This window comes from Cynocephalus volans, chromosome 1 (assembly GCF_027409185.1).
Source record: "Cynocephalus volans isolate mCynVol1 chromosome 1, mCynVol1.pri, whole genome shotgun sequence".
In the NCBI taxonomy this organism is placed as follows: domain Eukaryota; kingdom Metazoa; phylum Chordata; class Mammalia; order Dermoptera; family Cynocephalidae; genus Cynocephalus; species Cynocephalus volans.
The window spans coordinates 118,378,357-118,387,922 of record NC_084460.1 but is presented as its reverse complement, the minus strand read 5'-3'; the positions used below and the strand labels follow the sequence as shown (position 1 = coordinate 118,387,922).

Below are 9,566 nucleotides of genomic sequence, written 5' to 3'. Positions count from 1 at the left end.
CAAAATCTGCAGTCACTCATTGTCACGGTCAGGTCGTGCAAGTGCCGGGTGGGCACCTAGGAGGCCTCCCTACCTGTTGAGCCCCATGTGCCTTGCCTACTCCTAGCCCTTCTTTGCTCTCCTCTATAGGTAGGTCCCTTTCCTGGGCCCGAAGTGAAGAGGTAAGCCAGGCTGAATCCCTCTCCTGTGGAAGGCACCCGAGGGTTGCAGATCAAAGTGTCATGGGGCCAAGAGACACTTGTGGGGAATGGGCTTGGGAAGAGAATAGGCAGAAACCAAAAAATGAACAAACCAAATTATTACCTTAAGTGCTTTGCTGGTTTCCAGGATGAGAATGACATGACAGATTATTAGCTGCCAAATGACAGCTTAGTCATTTCTACCCTCTCTCTGAAGCCAGGACATTTTGGTTTAACTCACTTTGGGGGAGGGTGGACTATGTCCAGGTTCTTCAGAAAGGAATTCAAGTTAGACGAACCAACGTGTGTTCATATTCGGTTATAGTCTCAAGGAAAGAGAGTGTGTGCCTGCCTCCACCTTGTGTGTGGGCGAGACTCAGCCCCCCCCCCCCCCCAGTTCTTGGTGGCTCATCACTTGAGTCAGCCAGAGACCTGTGTCAGTGGTGGTGAATCAGAATCGGCACCACTGAAGGCAGATTTCTGAGGAGCATTTGGAACCCATTAGTTTGTTAGTGTGAGCTCAGGGCTCCAGTGAAAGGTCCGTTACTATGCAGAAACTCAAGCTCTGCACGCTAGAACAAATGCATCTTTTGTAAATAATAAGTGACCTTTGTTTCCCTCTACCCCAGCCTCCCCCTCTCTCTGCTTCATCCTGGTCTCAGCACTGATTCTGGGTCCTCCAGAAGGAAGTTTGACCTGGCCTTGCCAATGGGATCAGACGCCCTGAGCCACAGTAGAGCTGGGATGGGGCTGTCTTTCTGTGTTTTAACCCAAAGTCCTTCTTACAGGAGTTGGGACAAGGACCATGGCCTTTAAGAGCAGAACTGTGTTCTGAACTGTGTTGGAGTACGTTTTAAAGTCTGGCTCTGTTTCTGTCATCTCCTTTTTCTTAGCTTTTAGAGGGGTGGAAAAAGTCATCAGAGTCAGTAGAGGAAGAGTAGGATGACAGGATACTGGCCTCTGGTCACACCACTGACTCCCAATCGCTGCTCAGGCCCCTATTGGCAGCCTCTGATCCCAGGTCACAAAGCTCAAAATCCTGAACTAATTTCCTTTAGAATAATAATTTGAGGTCTGTCTTCCTTCAGATCTGATGTCTCGGCCCGATCTTCCGGTAAGAGGGGATCTTGCCTGCTCTCTGGGCTCTGAAGGTGGTAACATATGAGCAGCTATTGACACTCTCTAATGAACTAGGCCACTAAAGCTCAAGGAATTCTTTCTCTCTGTCATGATTTGTGTTGAGAGAAGCAGCATTAATGACCCATAAAACTCAAGAGTGTTTTCCCTTACCCATTTGCTGGCATCTATTAATCTCTTACGATAACCAGCCATCTGCAAGACACCTGGTCTTGATTTAATTAACGTGCAAAGCAAAAGAACATCACGCAGGTAAAAATCTTTAATTAGCAATAGTCTCTCAAGATTTTCTTTGTTGGGTCCCCCTTCCTCTCCTTTCTAGGCAGTGGGAGGGGATGAGAAGGAGCCAAAGGCAAATATAAATAATTTCATCTTGAATAATTGCTCTGGAAAGCCCTCTAAAAAAATTGCTGGCTGTTTAACTCAGCAATTTGAACTTGCATTTAGGAACATCATCAAATTGTAAATGCTTTGATCTTTTTTATGCATCTCTTCATAAGGAAAATCAAATACACTCAATTCCTATGCAGTGTTGTCATAAGTATTAGCGACTCATGGCACATTGCCATGGGAAGAGGTTTGCAAGGGGCTGGCTTTGTTGGAGAAGGAAACAGCCGGATGCCTTGGAGTGTGCATCAGAAGAGGAGCCAGGAGGCTGGAGCTCCAGTCCCTTTTCCCCAGTGGCTCAGGAGATGCAGGGCAGGACATGCCCCTCCTGGTCTCCATTTTCTAGTCTGTAAAATAAGGGGTGAGGCCAGATGATTTATAAATTTCGAAGTCTTCCCTCCCCAATCCCCTAAACTCTGCATTCTTTGCTTCTAGGAAACAAATTCCTCTCTCATACCACAAACCCATAGGTGAGGCAGGTGAGGCAAGGGCAAAGGTAATTAAGTACAGAAACTTGCTCTGCAGGCTTGATTATCAAAACATTCAAGGAAAAGATGGACAACTGTGTATTATGAGATGCTTTGAACAGTGGTACACCTTGGGTAGGGTATAAAACCTGTAGCCACAAAGAGAGCAAAATTAACTGGTCTCTGGGGGGTTTGTGGGGCACCTGTTACCTCAGCCTTAATCAGCATCATATGCTCTCCAATAGCACTAGAAAACCACGAGGGTTTTAGGCAAGCACCCAAATTAAACCAATGCCTCTGACTTCCACACCATTGCACCCTCTTCTGTGGGGGAAGGAGAGCAGAACCAGGGTGATAGGGCAGTGATCTGTTCATTCATTTCCTCACTCATGCATCTGCTCAGATGCTAAGTGCCTACCGTGCACGGGCCCTGGGGAGGTGGTAGGAACTGGGTGAAGCACAGTCCAGAGCTGCCATGTTTCTCTGAGCTTCCATTTGCTTCTTTGACACTCTAGGGTTATGCATGAGAAATGTAACAAAACAAAGTCATTCACAAGGAGATTTATCTTCTAGCTCTTTATGAGCCTGGATGGTCATATAACTAAAAATGACTACGTACATCTCTAGAGTTCCTATTTGTCCTTCAAGGCCCAATTCAATGCCACCTCCCCTGGGAAGCCTCTACTGATATCCCTAGTTAGACATAATCTTTCTGTCTTCTGGTCATCCATAGCATTTGGCTGGTCCCACTGAACTGGTGATCTTACACCCAAACTTGCACTAGTTTTTATTCTCTTATGTTTTCTCCTTCAGACTGGTAGTTCCTCAAGGGCAGAGACTATTGAGGCAGGAAGGACAAGACCTTGTTGAAGTAGTCAATATTCTGGTTGTGAGACTGTACTATAGTTTTAAAAGTCTTACCATGGAGGCAATCTGGGTAAAGGGAACAGAGGATCTCTGCATTATTTCTTACAACTGCATATGCATATACAAATATCTCAAAATAAAATGTTTAATTAAAAAATGAAACACATGGAATCATAATACCTCAAACTTGGAAGACCCAGAAAGTTACCTAGTCCTATTTTTACCCAATGTGTGAATTTCTGCAATAGCATCCCACTTACAGATTCACCCAGCCTTTTTTTCAAACTCCAGCAATAGAGAATTCACTGTGTCCTGAGAGAGAGCATTCTATTTTTAGACAATCCCATTTTAAAACTAAATTGGCCAGGCTATACCTTCCTCCCTGGGCCCACATAAAACAAGTTGCTCCCTTACCTCCATGACAACCCTTCAGGTATGTACAGTTGGTGATTGTGTCCTTCTCGGTCTCCTTTGGTCATAGGGTTTCAGTTTTCTGGACTTGCCTCTATAGTTTTTTTCTCACACCATTCTGGAGTCTTTTCTCTGAATGTACTTCATATGTTACTCTGATCTGAAACAGGATTAACAACCTCCTTTGTTCTGGACATTCTACTGGCTTGAATGCAGTTAAAGACCATATTGACATTTTTATGCTACCCCATACCATTGATGCATAGTGAATGTGGAGTCTACAAAAACCCTTCAATCTTTCTGTTACACCAGCTGCAGTCAAACTACCCATCCCTTATACTGGTGATTATTGTTTTGTTCACTCAAATGTGGGACTTCATATTACTCTATACCTGGCTGCAGTCCTACACTTCCATTAGTTGGAAACGTGAAGGAGGTGTGAGCCTGTAGAGAGCTGTAGACTGTGAGAATGAGCGTGTGCATATGCATAGCTGCTGTGGGTTGCCCTGCATGCTTAGCAGTGTTCCCAGAGACGTATGAGTACTTCCAGCGCTGGCAGCCCTGGGGTATTGCTCACTGTTGTTGAATAGCAGGACAGGTTTATTTTTATAACAAGTATTTACTGCGGAACAGCCTAGCAGAACCTCCTGGGTTTCACAACTCTTCTGGCTCTATTACATACACAGAATGATGCCAGCCTGGCTCCCATCCTCTCTCCCCAACCCCATAGAAATGCCTGCTGGGAACCAGAGCATTGGGTTAAGGCTCAGTGTCAAGCATCTGGGCTCAGGGCTCAGGAAGACAGGGAGGATGCCTCTATGGGACCTGAGAGGGCAGAGCCATCTCACCCCCAAATAAATAAGAAGAGAAGGCAAGGCTTTCAGTCTCTTTAGAGCACAGTGGAAACAGCACCTGCTTATGTAAATCCAGTGAGGACCAATTCTTCCTATGGAAGGAAAAACTCAGTCTGGAGCCCAATCCCCAAGCTTCATCTTACCCCATGTTCTCTTCCTCTGCTTGTCTTGGCATCAGCATTGTTGTGCTGGCCCATAAGGGGCCAGGGGAAGCATATCCCCATCTCTACCCCCATTCAAACACTGTCACTGGCTCCTGCTAGGCCGGATTCCATTCCTGCGGCTCTCTTGACACAATTACATGTCTTCTTGGTGCGCCCTCCCTCTTCATTGATTGTCAGAATCCCACCTATCCTTCAGGACTGGGCTCAAATGCATGTCTACATGAAGCCTTCCACAGTTCTTCCAATGACTGTACTCCCTCTGTGCTTCTCTCTCTTCAGTGTCCAAGCAGAGCCTGTCATTTCCAACCGCCCACCCCACCCTCCACCCCAGTCCTGGCAGGCGTCACAGAGGATCTGCTGCACTTGATATCTGGACTTGCCTTACACGACCCTGTGTTTCCTCGCTCCCCATCTAGTCTGTTCTTCCTTTTTCCATGGCAGTAGAAATTTTAGCAGAGCACATGGTCGCCCAGAATAAAGACAACAATCCCCAGCCTCCTTGTAGCTAAGTGTGGTCATGAGACCAAGCTCTGGCCAACAGGGTGTGAGTGCAAACAGTGAGTGCGATCTCTTTGCCATTAAAGAGGAGCCTGCCCTCCAGTGGCTCCTTTCCCCCCTTCCACTAGTTGGAATGTGGAGGTGGTGGTGAGCTCTGTTGAACAATGCAAATGATGCAGCAAGAAGAGAAAAGAAGCCTGAATCTCCATGACCTCACTGAGAAGGGCCATTTTACCAGCTCAGATTTTACATGAGAAGCACGCTTCTGTCTTTTTTAAACCACTTTTACTCTGGATCTCAGTCCCAGGCAGCCGAACCTGCATCCTTACTAATATAGTGCCCCACTCCACTTAATTCTTGGCTTCTGGTAGGCTTCTGCCCTCTCCGTACCTCTATAACTTCCAGCCCTCTGCTTTATCTCCCAGCTTCTTGGCGGGTCCCTCCCTATTCGGCCTGACCTGATCTCTCGAGGTAGCCTTGGACCCGTTCTCTGGCACTACCCTGGCAGGCAGGCAGGGTGTTGGTAGTCAGGCTGGCATTTCCACATTATGTTTGCTCTCTGGTTCCAATCTCTGCTACTTGGGTGTTAGACACCAAGCACTTAGTGCCTCCTGAGCCCTTATCTTGTCTACTTGGTCTCCTAGTAACTTGTCCATAGCAGGGCCTTAATCAATGTATGTGGACTGACATCTTGGGAATCCTGGAGTACCACAATGAGTCCTGGGACAGTGCCAAGTGCTGTGGACTTGTGACTCACTTTTCTCAGCTATCGATGCCTTCTCTGCTGGAAAAGGCAGGTGGATCAATAAATTTTCTAAATGCTTTCCAGCTGAGGCTCTTCCAAGTTTTCCTCTCCACCTAAGAGGGTTACAGCATTCAGCCTTAGTCCCCAAGCACTTCAGCCCCCCGAGATGAGATGTACCCACCTACTGCTGATCTTTAAGTGTTAAGCAACAAACCCAGAGCAGGTTAAATCTTAGTCACTGATCTGAGAATTGGTCTGCACTATACATCCTGTAACAACTAAAAATAACTTCTTTCCATGGAGTTGAGTAGGAAAATTGACCGAAAAATACAATAGAACCTTTTAATTAAGTAGCTGATAACTAGGCTTTCTAGGGCAAAGACAGCTGGAATACTTGTGCCTGTTCACTGGAGGGCACGGCTTCGCCTGCAGTAGGAGAATCAAATCTGGGAGAAAGGAGGCACATTTTGGTGGGGCTTTACCACATCCTCCTCCAATGACTAGTGTGGAGAAGGTTCAGTTGGACTCGGAAGCCACTGGACGGAGAGGACAGAGCACCAGCTTAGAAATGAGAAAACTGTGTCCCAAGTATCAGTTCTGCTACTTCCTGCTTCTTGGGTGGCCCTAAACAAGTCCTTGAAGCTTTCTGGACTCATCTTCCTCATGGGAAGAGTGGATGAGATGTTCTCCAAGTTCCTTCCAGCCACAACATCCGGGAGTCTGGTGGTTTCTCACAGTCATCCGCTTCATGGCTTCCTTTGGCAACTCTGCCCCTACCCCAGCCTTGCCTCCCACATTTTCTGATGCCTTTCCTCACTCCCCCCTTCTGTCTGCTCCTCCTGTTGCTGGATTAGAGACTCAAGCACACTCAGAGTTTCCCATAAACACAGAATCCCATGAACAGCAAACAGAGGGACTAGGAGGCAGGGCAGCACAGGCGCCAGGACGCTGTGAACCTGGCTCCTCCGACGACCCAGGCGCCTCATTTATTGACTGCCTGCTGTGTTCCCAGCTCGTTGCCAGGGGCATAAAGGAAGCAGGAAATGGGGGCTTGGACCCCTCCACACATTTTAGTGATTTCTTTAGGGCTCTGAGTTACTTTTATTTTATTTCATCTTTCTGGCCATTTCCACAGTCTTCCCATACATCCTCAACATCTCATTCACGCATCAACATGTACCCTCTTTAATTCTTTTTTTCCTACCTGACGAATTCATAAGCTACTACTGGCTCCCAAGGGAAAGAGTATCAAAATAGTCCACCTTTGGATCCTGCTTGCTGTCTCCCAGCACACTTCCTCAAATACTGTGAGCTACTGAAACAGCTCGGCTTTAGTTAATTAAATTCCTGTTTGCCCCTATGGCAGATGGCAAAAATAGCACAAGTCTACAGCTCCTCTCATCACTAGGGGAGCCTATTTCCCCACTCTCTTTTTTTTTATTATGATAAGATATACATAACATACAATTTACCATTTTAACCATTTCTAAATGTACAGTTCTGTGGCATTAAGTACACTCACATCACTGAGCCATCACCATCATCCATCTCCAGAACTTTTCCGTCTTGCAAAACTGAAACTGTGTACACATTATACACTAACTGTCCGTTTCTCTTCCCCTCAGCCCTGGGCAACCACCATTCTCATTTCTGTCTCTAGGAATTTGACTACTCTAGGTTCCTCTCATAAGTGGTAAAATACAATATTTGTCCTTTGGTGTCTGGCCTATTTCACTTAGCATAATTACGCCTTTAAGGTTCATCTATGTTGCAGCATGCATTAGAATTGATTCCTTTCTAAGGCTGAATAGCATCTCATTGTGTGTATGTACCACATTTTGTTTATCCATTCATCTGTTGATAGACTTCAGGTTGTTTCCACCTTTTGGCTATTGTGAATAATGCTATCATGAACATGGGTGTATGAATATCTGTTTGAGTCCCTGCTTCCAATTCTTTGGGTATATACCCAGAAGAGGATTGTTGGATCATATGGCAATTCTTTGTTTAATTTTTTGAAGATTTGCCATACCATTTTCCACAGTGACTGTACTATTTTACATTTCCACCAACACTGCACAAGTGTTCCAATATTTCCACATCCTCACCAGCACTTATTGTTGTTATTGTTGTTTATAACAGCCATCCTAATGAGTGCAAAGTGGTATCTCATTGTGGCTTTGATTTGCATTTCCTTAATGATTACTGATGTTGAGTATCTTTTCATGTGCACGTCAGCCATTTGTATATCTTCTTTGAAGAAATGTCTAATTACATTCTCCATTACTGAATCTTGGCTGGCATTAGAATGACCAACTGTCCCAAGTTGCCCAGGACTTTACCAGTTTTTGTACTGAAAGTCTGTGGGAAACTTCTCAGTCCTGTCCTGGGCAAACTGGGACAATTGATCACCCCAGCTGGCCTTGTGCCTTGCTTTGATCAATGCATTAGAAGTGACAATGTACAGGTTCCAAGTGTAGGCCTCAAGTGGCTTTGAAACTTCCTCTATTGCTGCTCTTGGAAATCTGCTACCACATGAACAAACCCCTGCTAGCCTGCTGTTTGATAATAGATGTGGTCCAGTTGGCCCGTAACTCTTTCTGACATCCTGCTACCTCCAGACATGTGAATGGGGCCATCCTTAATCATTCAACTGCTGGCCACCAAGCCCACTGACCACAGATGCACGAGAGCATGACAGAGCTCAGCCAAGCTGGTCCTGACCAGACCTGCCCAACCAGCCCACACAACTGTGAACTAAATAAATGGTGGTTGTTTTCAGGCACTAAGTGTTGGGATGATTTGTCACTCAGTGAAAACTAGTTTATACAGCTCCACATAAACAATGCTATGGTCATGGTTCCCATAAGATCTTCATTGTAGACAGAACACTATTGTCCCCAAGTGCCCCTATCCAATCACTCGTGGTAAGAAGAGCTTCACTTTCTCTTGCATTGCAGCCCGGCCACCGAAGCAGCTGAGACACCATTCACTTTCTGTCAAAAGCAGACAAAAACTTTCCCCTCTTCCAACCCTTTCGTTCTCCCCTCATCATCTACTTTTTACTGCACAAAGAGAGATGTGCTCATTAGATTTAGAGACTGAAGTGGCAGTAAGGGCCCCTTCTGCACACTACAGCCAGCTACTTTTTCTTGCACAGTTTCTATTTTTCTCTCACCTCTCTATTTCTTCTTGATCACAACACACCTGGGAGAATTTCTCGCTTGCTTCAAATGCTCTTTCTCCAGTTGGCTGACAATACTTTTAAGCTTGCTCTGTTCTCTGGACAGTAGTGATGGAGATGAAGTGTTTTGATACTGGAGCCTGCTCATTAAAACCCCTATATCTGTTTCAGAGTTGTTCAGAGTGTCTCATGCTGGATACTTGAGGTCAAGCAAGACTCTTGGGAGTCTTCTGACGGAGATCTGCTTCTTGTTGGAATTTTCTGGCTCTTTCAAGAAACACTGAATTGTTGTTAATTGTATGATGATGAAGGACCAAAATATGCAGAACATTTCTTTTTCTTCTAATCTTTTTCTTCATGGGACCTTGCACCTGCAGTCTGGTTGCAGTGCTGTCCTGTCCTACAGAGCTTCAGATGGCGTAGCTGATTCTTAGCCTCAGAGTGCTGAGAATTCCATTTCAGGGCTCTTTCCCTATCCTGGATCAATAAAGATAAACCCATAGGAATGTTACAACTTTGAAGATTTTGAAATCATCTGGTTCAAGACTTTCATTTTACAGATGAGAAAACTGAAACCCAGACTTGCCCAAGGCTACCCAGAGGTGGTGGCAAAGCCAGGGCTGGAATGGTGGCCCTCAGACCTCTAGTTTGTACCATCTCAACTATCCACTGC

At 45.6% G+C, this 9,566-nt stretch overlaps 1 long non-coding RNA gene across 1 annotated transcript; it reads right to left on the bottom strand.

Moving 5' to 3' along the window:
* Positions 1-1,693: 1,693 nt before the first annotated feature.
* Positions 1,694-3,597, bottom strand: LOC134370855 (uncharacterized). The gene is made up of 3 exons (XR_010022678.1): positions 3,452-3,597; positions 2,589-2,681; positions 1,694-2,050 (listed from the first exon to the last, which is right to left on the bottom strand). It is a non-coding gene; the product is annotated as an uncharacterized LOC134370855 (long non-coding RNA).
* Between the last annotated feature and the right edge of the window lie 5,969 nt (positions 3,598-9,566).